The sequence below is a fragment of the Sinocyclocheilus rhinocerous genome, unplaced genomic scaffold (genome assembly GCF_001515625.1).
Source record: "Sinocyclocheilus rhinocerous isolate Xijiao unplaced genomic scaffold, SAMN03320098_v1.1 scaffold220, whole genome shotgun sequence".
In the NCBI taxonomy this organism is placed as follows: domain Eukaryota; kingdom Metazoa; phylum Chordata; class Actinopteri; order Cypriniformes; family Cyprinidae; genus Sinocyclocheilus; species Sinocyclocheilus rhinocerous.
The window spans coordinates 617,537-634,414 of record NW_015666573.1 but is presented as its reverse complement, the minus strand read 5'-3'; the positions used below and the strand labels follow the sequence as shown (position 1 = coordinate 634,414).

Here is a 16,878-nt window from a genome sequence, read left to right as displayed (position 1 = left end):
TATTATTATATTATGTTGAAAACAGCTGAGTTGAATTTTTCCAGCTTTCTTTGATGAATAGAAAGCTCAGAAGATCAGCATTTATCTGAAATAGAAACCTTTTGTAACATTATGTCTTTGTCATCACTTTGGATAAATTTTATGCATCCTTGCTAAATAAAAGTATTACTTTCTATAATTTCTTCCCACCCCCGCCACCCCCCAATATATATATATGTATATAAATATATATATATATATACACACTCCAAGCTTTTGAATGGTAGTGTGTATATTACAAAATATAATTTTAATTAATTTACCTAACAGAGCCTTTATGATGAATAAATACATATGTAACTTTCTCCTTTGATGTAAAGATAACCAATTTTGTTGTTGTTTGAATTGAATTCAAGCAATTGACGCTGAATTGCCGCTACTTTAAAAGTGAAAATAAAATACGATGCTTTTATAAGCTATGTAAAAGCGAGGAAAATAGGGAAAAATTTAAACTAACAAAAAACAAACAACTGCTTGACGCCGAATTGCCGCTAATTTGAAAGTGAACGTGAAATGTGCACAGTGCTTTTATAAGCTTTTTAAAACTCAATCGACCGCCCCCCCCCATGGTGATACTGGTACTGGTAGCCTATATAAAGCTTTAAGCATCAGAATCGGCATCGGCCGATCACCATGACAAGAAATCGGTATTCGGTATCGGCTGCAAAAATCCTGATCGGAGCATCCATGATCAAAAAATCATCATATCGCACACCCCTAATGGGAACCTATTTTTTCTGCTAGAATGCATTTTCTGTTTGTTTGAAGAGATTTGAAGAGTTTGTTTTATGATGTGAAGAAGTGACTAGGTGATGTGAAAGTTGACCCAGAAGTTGAGAATTTCAATTCTGATCTGAGAAATGCACCAAAGCAACAGAGAAAAACTGTATTATGGAGTTTCATTTACCTTTTCATCACATTTTTCACACAGTCCTCAAGGATTGCACCCCCAATCTTGACTAACTGAGACATCTGAAAACATTTTTAAAAATTGACATTTTCCAACTATCAGGAACACAGAAAGAACAGTATTACTATTGGCCTGGCATAGTTATACTGACCATCAGATTCTTCTTTCCTTCATCAGTCAGTTGCCCTTCCAGATTCTTGAGCTCATGCTTGCTGTTTATCTTCTCCAGGTGGAACTGAGAGTCTGGGGGCTCACAGTTTTGACCCACTTGGGACAGCTTAGCTCTTATATCAGACAGTAGATAGAGGACCCGTCTTTGGAACTCTGAAAGTAAAAAAAATATATATATATATATATATATATATATATATACACATTTATCCTATTTGCAAAAACTCCACTGTCAGTAAGAAAATAAGGAGGTATAATTACTTCCATTATCTAAAGGGAATATATCACTGCCCTTTAATGTCTGGCGTTTAACAATTGTCTAACGTAAACAGTTGATACTGCTGAATTGTCTCGTCATGTTTAGCAGCTTACCTCAGCTCACATTAATGCCGCGCAGCTCAGCTTCTGTGAACGGTAAATCCCGCCTTCTTCGATTTGATTGGCTATTTCAAACATTTTGACATTGACGAGCGCTTTTGAGCCGCTGCACCAGAGATTGTCTTACTGCCTTTGGCTGCACTGAGCCAGAGCATGCAAAATTAATTATAATTTTTAACTCAAGTTGGCTGCGCGGTCCATTCGTCTGGGCCGATGGAGAGATATAGACTACGTAACGTTACATTAACTCATTATATTTACGCAATGGGCCGGCCCACATACATCCTGATTAAACATACTAATCATTGATGTCAATGTGACGTCAATATGACATCAATTGGACGTTTAAAACTTGATGTTGATTTGACGTATATTGAACGTCAAACATATTGGCCTACATAAATATTAAACCAATTTCAGTGCAGGATAACCTCCTATTTTTACCCAATTAACCACCAGAAGAATTGGCAATAAAGCTGAACTTCAAATGATGCTTTACAGCATCTTGATCAAATCTTGACTCATTTTTGACGTCAAATTGACATCAAGGTGCCCACTGGGCTCTCTCCGTCGCTCCTCCACTGACCTCTCCCTCCTCCTCTCACACCTCATTTACCCCACAATTCCTCCAAGCACCAACTCAAATTGTCACGCCCCCATGTATCGAGCGATATCCTTCACAATTATTTATCGCGATCTTCTGCGCAACGTCGCTGTAAATCGGTAAGAAAAGGTGCGCGTTGGAGGCGTTTAAAGCCAGATGCTGGGCGCTGCGGATTCGGCTACTGTATGCGACTCGGCGTTGCTATGCCAACGTAACATCCAAAGCGGAGCGCGCGCGTGCTGTAGCCTCGCACATGCGTTCTGTACCTCACACACGCATGCATAGGCACACACATATCACTCCTACACAAATACACAAAGTGTGAAGCTGAGCAGGGATTTCTTATGCATTACCAGGCCTGCCTCGTGTCGATAAAAGGACAGATGTCTGTCTCTACCATAGAGTGCATCGATTGATTGACATGTGTGTTTTTTTGTTCTGTCACTGTCATTCTGTTACACTGTGGAAGCTTCTGTCACGAAAACAAATTCCTCGTATGTGTAAACATACCTGGCAATAAAGCTCATTCTGATTCTGATTCTGATTCTGAGCGTAATTCTGATGTGACGTGCATGAAATACGGTCTGACATTTACTTGCGCCATTGCTCATTAAATAAGTAATTGTCCCTGTAGATAAGAGATTCACATAGTTATCTCTCTTATGACTTTGGCTTATTCACATGAGCGAGTGATTCGGCAGCAGGGATGAGAACAACAACACTTTTAAAATTGTTTGTACAACAAATAGTTCAATTAACAGGAAGTTAATATTGAGTAACGTACATTTCAAACTAAATTTGGCGAGACCGACGAAAATAGTTTTAAAAGAGGCCAATGCATCAATCTCAAGCAACACACATACTGGAGGGTTGTGAGTGGAGTAGAGCAACAGTAACAGGGTTGCCAGGTCTGCATAACAAAACTAGCCCAATCATGGTCAAAACTAGTCCAACTGGGTTGCAGGGGAAATTGACTACTAAAATCTCTTCAAAATCACTTTCTGGTGGGGGTGGGGTAAAAACATCTTTCCGGGGAGTACCATCTTGGTATATAATAATAATAATAATAAACGCAGCAACAGTATAAAAGTAGTCTAGCCCAATTCCGCCGGAAAACCGTGGACTTGGCAACACTGAACAGTAATCTTTTTCATCCCACTCAAGGCCTTCTGTAATCACTCCAGATTTTTTAAAATTCCAGTCCGTTTTTAGTTTCCCATTCCCTCTGCTCACTAGTGATAGGCTATAAACCCGCTCCAATTTCAAATCATGGTGTGAGAAAATGCTATCACCCTGAAAACACTCCTCTCTCTGGGCACAATCAAACTGAGCCGCGCCTATGACAGGTCAGCGCGGCGCGAACACTTGAATACCGCGCCGTTTCGTCCCACATTTGAGTTGTTTGGCTTACCATACTAACGGGAGCAGAAAGTGTCCGGCTTGACGGCTCCGTTTTCAACTCCGCCCCCGACTGCAAGCGGCTACTCTCGTTGACTGGCGTCTGTAGCGGTGCTTCAAGTCGAACGCACCTATTGATTTGTTCCCCAAACCAGTTAAGTGCAAACTTCGCCTCCCAGACGATTCTAAAGATTTCATTGGTCATCTCTGCTTGTTTAGCCAATCAGAAGGCTTTTTGATGAGCTTTCGGGGCCTTGTCTCTCAGTCATTTTTACACTTTCACAGCGGGAACACCATATATGGGAATCCGGAAGCTGAGAGCGTGGCACGTGAACATGGAGCGTATTTTTTTTGTAATTTGTATGCACAAAATATTCGCGATTTCTCAACTGTCAACAGCTTTCACAGTAAAACGTTCAAAATGGAATATACAGGAAGGCCAGAGTTAAAGCTTTACATCAAAAGAGAACCTATACCTAAACACCTGACAGGCGCATAGCTTGTTTTGTTTCTGATTGACAGGTTAATATAATTGCTGTATTAACAGAGGGCGTGTTTGGGTTTGTCTGAAGATCTAGAACCACCAACTTTGCTTTTACAGCACATTTAAGGATCGTATGCAGTTTATAAAGTCTTCGGTTCACGGTTCCGCATTTAGGTTTGACTGACTAACGAGAGTACACTCGAGTGGTCGGTTTTTGCAATTTAAGCGTTATTTTACCATCTCACTTGTGCCATTTGATTCAGGCTAATAATAATTAATTCATCTCATGGGCTTTTAACCACACTACATGTTGTACTCATTAATATGTACTCTGGTAAAGTTGGCTGTTATGTCTTCCTGAGTGTATTTTTCCATCTGACCCACCACTCACAGGCAGACAGTACTGTGCTTCCAGCTCTGCGAAAGGGTGAATCAATTTGAGAGAGAGAGAGAGAGAGGGTTGAACAGAGAGCGAGAGAGAGAGAGAGAGAGAGAGAGAGAGAGCGCCAGGGAGACGGAGAAAGACAGGCGAGAGGAGACTTCGACTCCGCACCAGCCCTTCTGAAGGATATATTTAGATTAAAAAAAACAAACAAAGGAAGAATAGACGAGGTAAGGCTGGATAAATATAGTATTACTAGCTACTTGTAAAACAAACATTTTTTACAGTATGTTCGGTAGTCTTGGAAATGTATGCATGGATAGCCTTCGTAAACAGCTACGTTTAATAAGGCTAATTTTGTATTTTCTGTTATTTGCCATTTGTGTTAACGAGTGTAATAACGCAACCCTTGTTTTATGATGTATATGAGTACAAGGGAATTAATGCGACAGTATGTGTCTCTGTGTATGTGTCCAGTTGAACGCGGGTGCGCGCTTGCGTGTGTGTCCGGGCGTGTAAACTAATGAATTTGTGCTGTCCTGTCGAGACACCTTTCGCCAATATGGAGTGACCTAGAGTCATAAATTATGGATGGATTACTTTAGGATATAGGACTGCTGATGACAAGACGCGGAATGAGGGGTTATTCGTTTTAAACACACTGGCGAATAGTCAGTGCAGTCACTGACTGTTTAAGTCAGTGCTGGTTATGTGTGCAATAATCTTAGACTTTTCTACGTAACACGTAAATATCGGCCTCTTAATGCGTATTTGTCAGAGTGTAGAACCGAGGATGCTCACCAATGCGCAATTTCTTTAGTTTACTTGTCACGCTGGATCTTGGTTTGCAGTAACCAGTGTGGCAACCACTAAATCTGTTGCCTTTAAACTTTGGATTATAGTTGTATTTTTGAAAATGATTGAGCAGTTTCACTTTGGAAGACGCTTTGTCCAAATGTATGGGTATAAATACCGAAGGCGCTGTGTGGCCTGGCTGTGATAAATCACTAAAGCTCCACCGCTCGCGAACAAGAAACAAACAGATTAAGCGCAGTGAATGAAGATCCACTGCTGTTATCTGTGACACATGAAACGAAGGGTTTAAATGCTGATGTGTTGTCCCGGTGGTTCAGCTGGGAGAAAATTAGCCCATAGGCATGTGCTATGCGTTCTGATAGTGTGTGTGACATGAGTGGTGATGACTTGGGCATCTGTTGCTGAAGGAACAGAGTGCGATTCTTCACACAGATTTCTCGTGCTGTATCTTATTTACAGAGGAATAAAGCTCTAACTTGAATCTATGTGTTTTGTTAGGTAGTAATAGTAAATGTTGCTGATGATATATTATTGCTATGTCATTTCAGAAGTAAAAGGATTGTAGGTTAAGTTGGAAGTTTATAGTGTAAAAAGTGGGTGATCAGATGATCCAGAGTTTGAGTCATGCTGTCATATTGGAAGAGAATGATTAGGGTTTTTACAGAGAGCTCAGGCTCCATCCAGTGTGTGTATATATAAGAGAGCAAAAAAATGCTTTCATTATCATATACGTTCCCTTGGCAACGTAAGCCATGACACATCACATAAATACATTTATTTGAACACAAGCTTTGAGGGAGACATTTCACATTGCAAGCCAGGTATCGCTGGGCCAATATGGCTGCATAACACAATCATGACATGTATGTTTGTAAACCAGTTTTCTTTCACCTTGTTGAGTACTAGAACATTTACATTTTTCAGTTTGTGGAGCTCCTCAGAGCTGAAACAGTTTGTGTTAGGCAGAAACGACAACTTCAGTCATTTACTTTCATTGCATGATGAAAAATATGCAGTGAAAGTGAACAGTGACTGAGGCTGTCATTCTGACTAACATCTCGTTTTGTGGTTCGTGGAAGAAAGGAAGTCCTACAGGTTAGAAGCAACATGAGGGTGAGTAATGATGACGGCGTTTTCATTTTTGCGTGAACTATCCCTTTAAACTCATAAGTCACCCAGGGCCGTATTCATAAAAACCATCCACCATGTTGGAATTAACGCACGTTAATAACTTTCTAATGCCTCTTGAATGGTTTGAAGTGAGCCATTTACCTGCTGTGGATTTTCCAATGGGTTCTCTTAACATGCAGGTGTTAAATTTAAAGGTGAGATGAAGTTTTATGAATAATTATTTAAAGGCCTTTGTTCACGCTCCATTCCTCTCTGTGACTGTGCAATATATTGCATGTGAAGTTATAACTGATAAATGATAGCCTAATTGTAGGGAGGCCAACCAGTTGGAGTGGAAAAAGGAAATGACGTGCTGTACAAAAAGTTGATGCAGAATCCAAAAAATGGTGTTTTATTGGAAGGTGCTAAAATATTTACAGTGCAGGAGAAAACAAAAATAAACAAAAACTGTACAAAAGAAAAGAAAGCAGCAACAACGTGCTAATTTTGGCTAAACCAGATGGCCCAAGTTTGCAACCCTGCTCAGTATTAGAGTTCACAATCAGAACTGAAATCCTTTCAGCCATCACGCCTATTTATAGGCTGAAGCCCCACCTATAGAGCCTACCAACTATGTACAAACGTTTTAGGTTGTAATGATCAAATTAAAAAATATAAACACCCAACACAACACTAAAACCTTCCAAATAGGTAAAACAACAACCATTAACAGAGAAAGAGTTTAACAACTAATTAAATAGCAAAAACAAATTTTTCCAAATCCCCTCCCCCTCTGACATCACACCAAAATGGTATCTTCCACAGGAAGTGATGTGGCTGTCGCTTTAAAAAAAACAGATTAACCTGGATTATGGGTTTGGTTGAACAGAGTGTGAACCGGGAAGTTTAACTACAAAAAAGGTTTGTGGCAAGTATGTGGAAAAATAAAGGTAATTATCATATGAATTATTATGTGTTCTGGCATTCTGTTATTTTTAGAAAAATAATAGCAAACTTTAAGGAAAACTATCAAGAGTTGAAAACTATAACAAAACACAGCAGCAACAAACTTTAGACTAAACAAAACAAAAACTCCATAAAACTTTCCTGAGGTGTACACAGATGTTAATAATGCCGGCAATGCACAGTATCAGTGACATGGGTGTATGTTTGTAAGTCCAAGTTTATAGAGTCACCAGGTTAACCTGTGACACTAATGTTTTATTTTTTTGCATCAGCTTCAAGCTTCTCTTGCTAAAAGGCCCTTTAAAATCATACCTTTTATGTTTGCTGCGCTAGTCATCCTTTCATGCCTCCCCTTACTTTTGCGTTTCATGTGCCTTTTTTAAATGTATGAAGGGGCTTCAGTGTGTCAAAAGGTGACAGACATCAGCCGTCAGAGAGGAAGGCTTTACACAGACATGCTTTAAGGGAGCAGTTTACAGAGAGCATTGCACCCTCAACCCTTCTGCTCCAATCAGACCCTTCAGGGCTGCAACTCAGCAAGTTGCTTCTCAGCACCTGCAGCAAATCTAGATCTAAATAATTAGGTAATGATTAAAAGGTGGTTTACAGGCACACAGAAAACGAAGGCAATGAAAGGCCGTTGACATCAATGAAAAACAAGACGCAGCTGCAGAACAGAACCAGCCGCCTTAGTGGGATTAGATTATGTGCATGTGGAGAGCAAGGTGCTGTTGCATAGTGTTGCATGATAACTTTGCATAGTGTTGCATGATAACTTTGCACATGTTATGGCCTTGATCATCTAGACTCTAGAGGGATAAACTGCCAGCTTTTTTTGTGTGTGTATTTTTGAATATTAAAACGTTTTGTTGTTGTTAAACATCATAAACATGTGTTTTAGACATTTAAAGGGGAGGTCTTAATGCTATTTCATGCATACTGACTTATTTACACTGTTAAAGAGTTGGATTCTCATGGTAAACATGGCCAAAATGTAAAAAAAATAATAATAATTTGGATGTATGGAGTATTTCTGTGCCAATATACATTTCGGAAAGTTTTTTTTTCGAGTATGGCCCTGTTTTTGGTTGTGAGGGAAAGATAAGCTTGTTCAGCTTCCCAAAGAACACAGCGTTAAGGGAACAGTGGATGCAGATTGTTTCTCCAGGGCAGCAACAGAGTTGTTCAAATGTGTTTGTTTGTTCCCGGCATTTTGGTGACGAATGTTTTATAAACAAATTGAATAAAATTTAAGTCGGTAAAGTTTTTGTTCTTGTTTTATTTATGTCGATGTCACAGCTTGCAGACGATCGCTATAAGCTTTGCATGCTCGTTGATCTTTAGCTCCGCCCACGACACGCCTCCAGGAGCTTGACTGTTTTCAGACAGAAGCGTAAAGCTGTATCTGTCTTTTATAAATCTCATAAAACAATGACTCTTCGGAGATATGAAGGATGCAATACAACTCTATAGGTACTCAAGATTGACATGATTGGCAGAAACTGTGTGTGTTATGTACCCTTTAAAGGAATATTCCAGGTGCTTAAGGTTAAACCTCAATTAACAGCATTTGACTTAAAGGGGTCATATGATGCGATTTCAATTTTTCCTTTCTCTTTGGAGTGTTACAAGCTCTTGGTGCATAAAGAAGATCTGTAAAGTTGCAAAGACTAAAGTCTCAAATCCAAAGAGATATTCTTTATAAAAGTTGAGTCAGCCACGCCTACCTAAAACGGCTCGTTCTAACACACCCCCACATACCTACGTCACGATCTCATTCGGCCAATCACAGCGCACTGGATAGCTGGCCAATCACAACACACCTCGCTTTTTTTGAATGATGAGCTTTGTAAAAATCGACGCGTTTCAGAAAGGCGGGGCATAGAGGAGAAACAATAATGTACAGTATGTGGAAAATAATGTGTTTTTTGAACCTTAAACCGCATAAACACATTTCATTACACCAAATACACAAAATAATGTTATTTTTAGCAGCATCATATGACCCCTTTAATGTTGATTAACAATTAATTTCCACTTTGCTTTTTTCTTTACAAAAAATGAAAACCTGTGTTACAGTGAGACATTCACAATGGAAGTGAATTGGTTTCATCTGTAAAAAATAATTCAATAGTAGGCCTAAAGCCATGAGTTGTCAACAAGATCTGTTAACTGTTTTAATGTGGGAGGGGTGGGGAGCACATTTTTTACTTATGCAATTTTACAAATCTGTCACCATGACAATGGAATGCAATAGAGTCAAAAATTGACTGTAAATATGAATTAAACCGTTTATAGCTCAAATAATACACAAGTTTTGTTAGAGGAATTAATTAATGTAAGTGCTTTTATAAAATAAAAGCGTTGCATTTCTGCTTTTAAAAATTCTGCTCCTCAAACATTGGCCCCATTCACTTTCAGGATGCTTCACTGGTGCCTCACCATAACCTTGATTTTTGCTTTTCAAAAAAGAAAAAGAAAAAGAAAAACATCAAGGGACAAGTCAAAATAATTTGTCACTCTAAAGAGAAAGGAAAAAATGAAATCGCATCATATGACCCCTTTAACATTATCCCACAAATGCTGTTGACTGAGCTTAACGTGTATTGATCCTGGAATATTCCTTTTATAAAGCATTCAACCTCATCCTATAGGATCTGGATGGACAGGGAGCAAACTTTGTGTATTCAATTTGTACATTTTATTTATTTATTTTACTTCACCCTTGTTCACCTCTATTTCCATTAGGAAAAATCAATGATGGATGTGTACAGTAATGCATTAATTAAACTGGAACGCTCTTTAATTATTAGAGTCTTGTTTACTCCTAGACAATGACAACGATAAGCAAAAACACACACTCGCACATGGGACATGGTTCAACACACCTGCACACCTGTCTCTTAGCAAGAAATTTAGATGACTCACAGAAATGATCACACGTGTGCACACACACACACACACTCCATGGGCTAAATTGCCTCATAGGCTTCTTCTTGCACATGCCAGGTGACACATCATCCTAAGTCTTTTTTTTTTCTGGAATATCCACTGCACAACAATAAAAGTCTGTTTTTCTAACTCCGAATGGGCGTGGGAGGTATTTGTAGCGTGTTGGATGATGTTAGCCATCCACTAGTCTTTGGTGCTCTTGTGCCATGGGATCTGGAGCTAAATTCTGGCTGATGACATGCAGAGAAATTTTGCAGTACGATATTGTTGATTGTAAGACTCCATCTCAGTCCAGAGAGGGTTTATCAAAAGCAGGCATTGTCGGAGGGCTAAGTGCTTCCACAGACCTTTGTTTGAATCCAAAAATCAGAGCCTGTGTCGAATTTTAGTTTTATCTCCCATAATCTTTAGGCCATTACATTGCCGGACAATTTCCCCTAGAGCTAACGGCACAGACGCCTCTTTACGGTGCACTGGCCATACTTGTAGTCTGTATTCAAGGCCGTATAACACTATGCGAGAGCAGGACGTTTAGCTAATGCATCTTGCAACGTGTTACATCTACTGGCTGGCTGAATTATGACATTGAGCAAAGTTATAAAAGTGTAATGAATAAGTCTGAAGTGATGTCTAGGGATAACAGTTACACCATCATGGCAAGTGCGAGACACTTCTGTCTTTTTTGAATGCACCACACATAAAATATAAATCCCCTTGTTTAAGCGAGGGGGAAGGATGACCCTTCTTGGCCGCCGCCTTTGCTTGAACCACTTTTGAACAATCTGCCGTCATGCAAAACTTCTTAGTGGCATTCAAGACACGCCGCTCTCGGCTGGATCGTGAGAAGGCCATCTGCAGGCTTCACTGAAGAGATGACTGGACTGCTGAATTGACCACTACCTAACTTAGCAATCCAAGGCGTCTCCGTTGATATGGAGATGGCTTCGTATAAATCATCGCATGTCACCTTTGCGTGTGCAGACGCAGGGTTGAAGTGACATGGTGTGCGTTTTGCATATTCTGGCCTGCTTTCAAAACCGATAAATGATGTGGATTGAACCGTGCGAGCGCTGACCCATCCATAGTGCTGATTCTGGCCTCCTTCACTCTCCCCGCAGAGTGGGGGCGTGGAGGAAGAGGGCCACGGCATAATTAGCCATGATTGCTTTGATTGAGTTCCCCAGTTCAGGCCTGTGTGCTGGTCCTTCAGAGGAACAATGAAGACTGTCAGACCTTTAATTATTGAGTAATTGTCAGTAAGCAATGGCAGTGGTTAGCGATATGAAATTAATGCCGTAATCCAGCCCCGAAGTAACATAATTGGAAACAGTGGAAATGTCTCCCCTGGCAGGAACCGTTCGTGGCATTCGAGTCTCCCGTGGCGAGGTCTGGAAACCCACTGGAGCGATGGAAGTGCACTCATGTGGAGGTAAACGGCTTTAGGGATGGAGGGACTCGGGCGAGAGGTCTGTCATGTGTAAGGGGAGGGGGGAACATCTTGATCGTGTTTTCGTGAAGATGGACAATAGGCACGGATGGTCAGTGCCGAGTTAAGTAAATTGCCCATGAGGGATTGTTAATGAGACTGTGTGGATTTGAGGTGAAATAGGCAGCCGTGTGTTAATAAAGCAGTCTATCTTTGTTTAGATTATGTGTGCATTAGCAGATTTTCACGACTTGGTTCATGCAAGTGTGTTTAGTGCTACTGGTGTTATTGTTGTTGGCAGGTGAACAAAATTAGCATTTAGATTTGTTTTGTTCAGAGAGAAAGAATACATGGAGGGATTTTAAGGTCACACATGGTGTATTTTTGGGTTTTCGCTCCATAAAATAAGTTGAGTCATGACAGATGCTGGCCTCTGTGTGGCTATTTGAAGAAAGCTTGCCGGCCGAGATGCTTTCAGAACATACACTCTGCGCAATTTGTTTGTAGTGACTGCAGCCATACTGAGGTTTATCCATGCGTGACTAATGCTAACTGCAAGTGATGGCTCTATGTTTAGCCCATCATGTTTGACTCAAAATACGAAGAACTGTACATCTGGAAGTGTTTTAGCCATGATCCTAACGCATATTGGCGAAAGCAGTGGGTCAACTGCAAGTCAACCTAAGATTCAGCCATGTGTTCATAAGTCATTGATTTCAAGGCGACAAGAGGCAGCCGTAACATGATGTTATATAGATAATGGATTGTCACATTGATATTCCCTATTGGAGACTGTCAGGAACTGCTTACTTCATGGGTAAACAGACAGAGCCTGACTTGTAAGGGTGGTCAGACAATGGTTTGATCATGTGTGAGTAAAGCTGACTTGGGGTAATGGAAGTGGTCAGGCTATGGTTAGCTCATGTGTTTGGAGAGGCAGTTTGGTAATGAGAGCATTCAGGCTTCAGTGACCTCGCAACGCAAGCACTATGACGGTGCCGCTGCATTGAGCCACACTATCTGGAAGGAGTTTGATTCGGGTCACCGACGGAATAAGTGAGCCAGGGCAGGAGGAGGGCTCGGCGCAGCAGTGTAGGCTAAGGGGATTTTCCTGTTGTAAATGTGCGCATGTATGTGTGCCTGCTTTTCTGTGCGAGAATGAGCGTGTTGACTGTTTTACAAAGCAGGCCAGCTAGAAAACAGTATATCACGATGATGATGATGTCTGATTAGAAGTCCTGGATTCAGAGCCTCATCTGTACTGCTTTTCGTGAGGCTTTAAGTAGACACTGTCCCTGGGGGAGAGTTTATTTGCTGTGAAGTGGTGGTCACCACGAGGTGTGTTTGTGTGCGTTTGGGAGAAAGGAAAAAATGAAATCGCATCATATGACCCCTTTAATGCCATCCTCTGGGGTGGGAGGAAGTAGTCACAAAGGATGAGTCTAATGCAAAGGAAGGATCTTGAATTACGCATGCTTTTCACAGTTAAAGCTGGGAATGTAATGGTTCCGGTTCCTTAAAGTCCCCATGAAATCAAAATTAAAGTTTTTTGGGTGTTAGTATCAATATGTTAGTCTTAAGGTTATCTATAAGGCAGTGTGCTCCAAAACAGTGACAAAATTCGCATTTAGAAGATATAAGCATTCAAAGCTTGCAGTTCGTCACTTCCGCCAAAACGGCTCAATTTTTTTTTTGACGTCACATCGTACTTCAGCTTCTCATCAAACTTTCTGTCCAATCAAATGCTCTCTAGAATCCGAAGCGGCCGCCCCTACACTATAAAATAGACGCTGAAGCCGCGGCTGAAATCGGTCACTTGAATTAGTATTTTCTGTACAGTGAATGGCACGTAGTGCACTATATAGGGGACAGGGAACGATTCAAACAGTGTAAATATGCTTTCCATTGAGGAAAAAAAGAAGTCTGGTTTCGCGCTGTGTCACGCTAAGCACCGCACCGCGCACACACTCTGCTCCGGTCCAGAGACACGATAGCACGGAGCGGATCACATGCGCGAGTCGGCGCAGACCACAAAATGTATCGGAGCTATTTGAATTCTACACAGCATGCTATATTTTATAGCAATATGGATGAGATTGTGGCTGGCATACCCTGTCAAATGCGGCTTTACGAGCTCAACGGCTCTAGCCCAAGCTGTGATATAAACGAACGCTATTGGATATTTTAAAAAGGGGCGGGGCTGCTTGATATGTCCCGCCCTGTCTTCCTGTTTCAGTTAAAATGACGTCAACACAGAGTAACGCTGCGTGTTTCTAAGCATTTCAGGGGACCTTTAAAGATTTAACTTTTGATTCTCTTAGTACTTGAGGAAGAACGCTCTGACTTATTCAGTCAGTGCGTGAGTCATTAGACAGATTCAAACCGATATCTAATGAGTTTGAGATGATTTTTTAGGCTTTTTGGTTGATTCATTAAAAAGAACTGAAGAGTCATTAATTCACAAATAATTTGTTGTATGTTTGTTGTTATGAGCAACCAGCAAGTTTATCGCAATCAAAGGCATCTCTTCGTATTATTAATTGTTGTTCTCTCATCACATTTAATTCAAACTCAGAACTTGTTTACTTTATTGTGTTTCTCGTTTTATTGTTCAGGTTCATGATTTTTTTTTTTTTAAGATTTTTCTTTAATCAAAATTTAATAACATGGACTTTCTCTGACATGACTTTCCTGTTTTAACAAAGTCATTTAGCTATTTAGGCATCACATTCAGGTCTGGATCCATATTAAATGCAACACACTGTTATTTTAGTATTATTTGTATACTATTGTAGTATTTATTAATATTTTGAATTTGCTTTTATTTTACATTTTTAGTCATTTTAATTTTAGTTATTTTTTGTCATTTTTATTATAGTTGTTTAATATTTATTTTGTGCTTTTATTTTTATTTTAGTGTTAGTAATGTTAGTACTTCAACTTGAGCAAAAAAAAAAAAAAGTTAGTTGCCAAGGCAACATTTCTAATTTTGGTTTACACCTTACAACTTTAAGGTTTTCATCTAATATTTTTATTTCAGCTTCTGGTTTTCATTTTTTATTTTATTACAGATTCATTTCAATTAACGAATATGATTTGAACAGTTTTAGTTTTTGTTAACAATAATAACACTGATGCAACATCCACTTTTCACAATCCAGTCAATTCCCGATGGATAAAATCACCTCCCATCCTTCATTTCTGCTTGTTTAGTATCCTGTTTCACTTGGAATTAGTCACATTGACCTTTAAACACACTTCTGTCTGCATCAACAGAACAATGCAGATGTTGAAAAATTGTTAACATAATAAAAACTGGTTCTACATTCCCAACAATATTCACTGTGCCATAGAAATATGCGCTATACATAGGTACATTAGAGAAAGAGGTGAATTAAAAATCTACACCTACACATATACACCTACATCTGCTCATTTACATTTATTCTGATTTAAGAGTGAGTGAGGTGTTTATGAAAGTGATGAGGTGGAGGTGAAAATCTGAGTTCCCTTGTCTTCAGGTGAGAGTGCTGTGAAAAGAAAAAGAGAATGAAGGGCAAAAGAAGAAGGATGCAGAAGGGTAGCGCAAGACAGAAGTGTGCGTGCTGTGACGGCAGCCCTGTTTCTGGGATAAATCAGAGCCTTGGCTCCATGTTTAGAGTGATTATGCAGAGTACCATCATGTGAATGTGCTGGCCTTTATTCCTTCACCCACACGTATACTTCTCTTTCTCACTTTCTCAGGGTTCTCAGTGATCCTGACTGTACAGGCCTCTACAAATAAGGGTGGCCTAATGGCTTGGGGCAAGTGTAAGAGAGTTTTGAGCCAGTTGACGGAACTGTCAGTTTCCCTATTGGGCCAGTGCCGGGCTGTCACTGCACATTGCATTTGTTGAGCGTGTACATGTGTTTTTATGCCTTGTAAATTTAAACATTTTGATTTCTGAGATGTTTTAAACATTGTTGGTGTGAATTCTGCTAATTTAAGTATGTTATTTAGCAAGTGAGGATCTTGGAAGCATAAATCGGAAATAGTTAGAAAATAAAAATTATGAAATTTTAATTTAATTTATTTATTTATATTTTTAATTTTTTTATATTTAACTTATTATTTAAAATTGTATTTATTTATTTTGTTTTTGTTTATTATTATCAATTTATTTCTGCCATGAGAAATGAATATATTTATTTGCTGTTTTTGTTACAAAAAACTAATCTGACTCAACCAACCCAGGCCAATTTATATATATTTTTCCGCTATTTAGACATTCAGGCCTACTAATTTAGTATTATAGTATTATTATTTATTTTTACATTATTACACTATTTGTTCATATTTTGAATTGGCTTTTATTTTTGTATTTTTGGAATTTTCATTTTTCATCATTTTTATTAGTTTTGTATATTTCAATTTTGCTTTAATTTTATTTCAGTTTTAGTTATAGTCATTTTAAAAATACATTTATTTGCTGTCATAATTCTGTCATAATGCTGTCATAATGTTTTTTTTTTTGTTACAAAAAAAAATATGTTTAGTTAAAAACATATGCATAATAAAATATGTGGCTAAAAATAGCTATTTATTTAATTGTGGGGTGCCAGTATAAATGTTGGCAGGGCAAGTAAACATCTGACTCGAACAACCCGGGCCAAAAAAAAAAGAAGCTTATTAATGAGCCCTGCTGTGGGTGTTGGAAGTCCACAGAGAGTTGACTCAGGCATGTGGATTTATTTATTTTATTAAGTTGCCCGTTCGTTAATTATTTGGTCGACCTTGTCATCTCTCCCTGTGTAGATACAGCCCTATGTAGCAGCAGTGGCAGTGCTGAGAGAGAGACAGGGACTCCCAGGTGGGGTTCTGAATCCCCAGAGCAGAGTGATGGAGCCATCCCAGCCACATAGCCTCACAGTTGGGCTATGGTCGTCAGGAGCTCATGTGATAGTGACACATAAGATGGTGAGTGAGCTTGTTGCTATAGCAACCCCAGTCTTTTATAGAGCGTGCTTCCATTTCACCCAGTGTGGGAGAGAATGATGGAGGGAGAACGTTGAAGAGAAGGCTGCCAGGAGCTATAGGAAGTTTTGGAAGGGTCTGGAGAGCAGAGAAGGAAAGAGCGATGCTGTGGTGTTACTAAGATGACTTCCAAGTGTGGAGATGTTGTGTGGGCAACTAAAGTTAATATAAGAGGAAATAAAATTCAGTTGAAGAAAATGTTTAAGTTTGCCATGAAAAATGCCATGA

General features: G+C 39.5%; 1 long non-coding RNA gene across 1 annotated transcript; it reads left to right on the top strand.

Annotated features, from left to right (window-relative positions):
- Positions 1-4,516: 4,516 nt before the first annotated feature.
- LOC107732864 (uncharacterized) lies at positions 4,517-16,712 on the top strand. The gene is made up of 3 exons (XR_001638914.1): positions 4,517-4,596; positions 16,432-16,593; positions 16,657-16,712. It is a non-coding gene; the product is annotated as an uncharacterized LOC107732864 (long non-coding RNA).
- Positions 16,713-16,878: the final 166 nt, after the last annotated feature.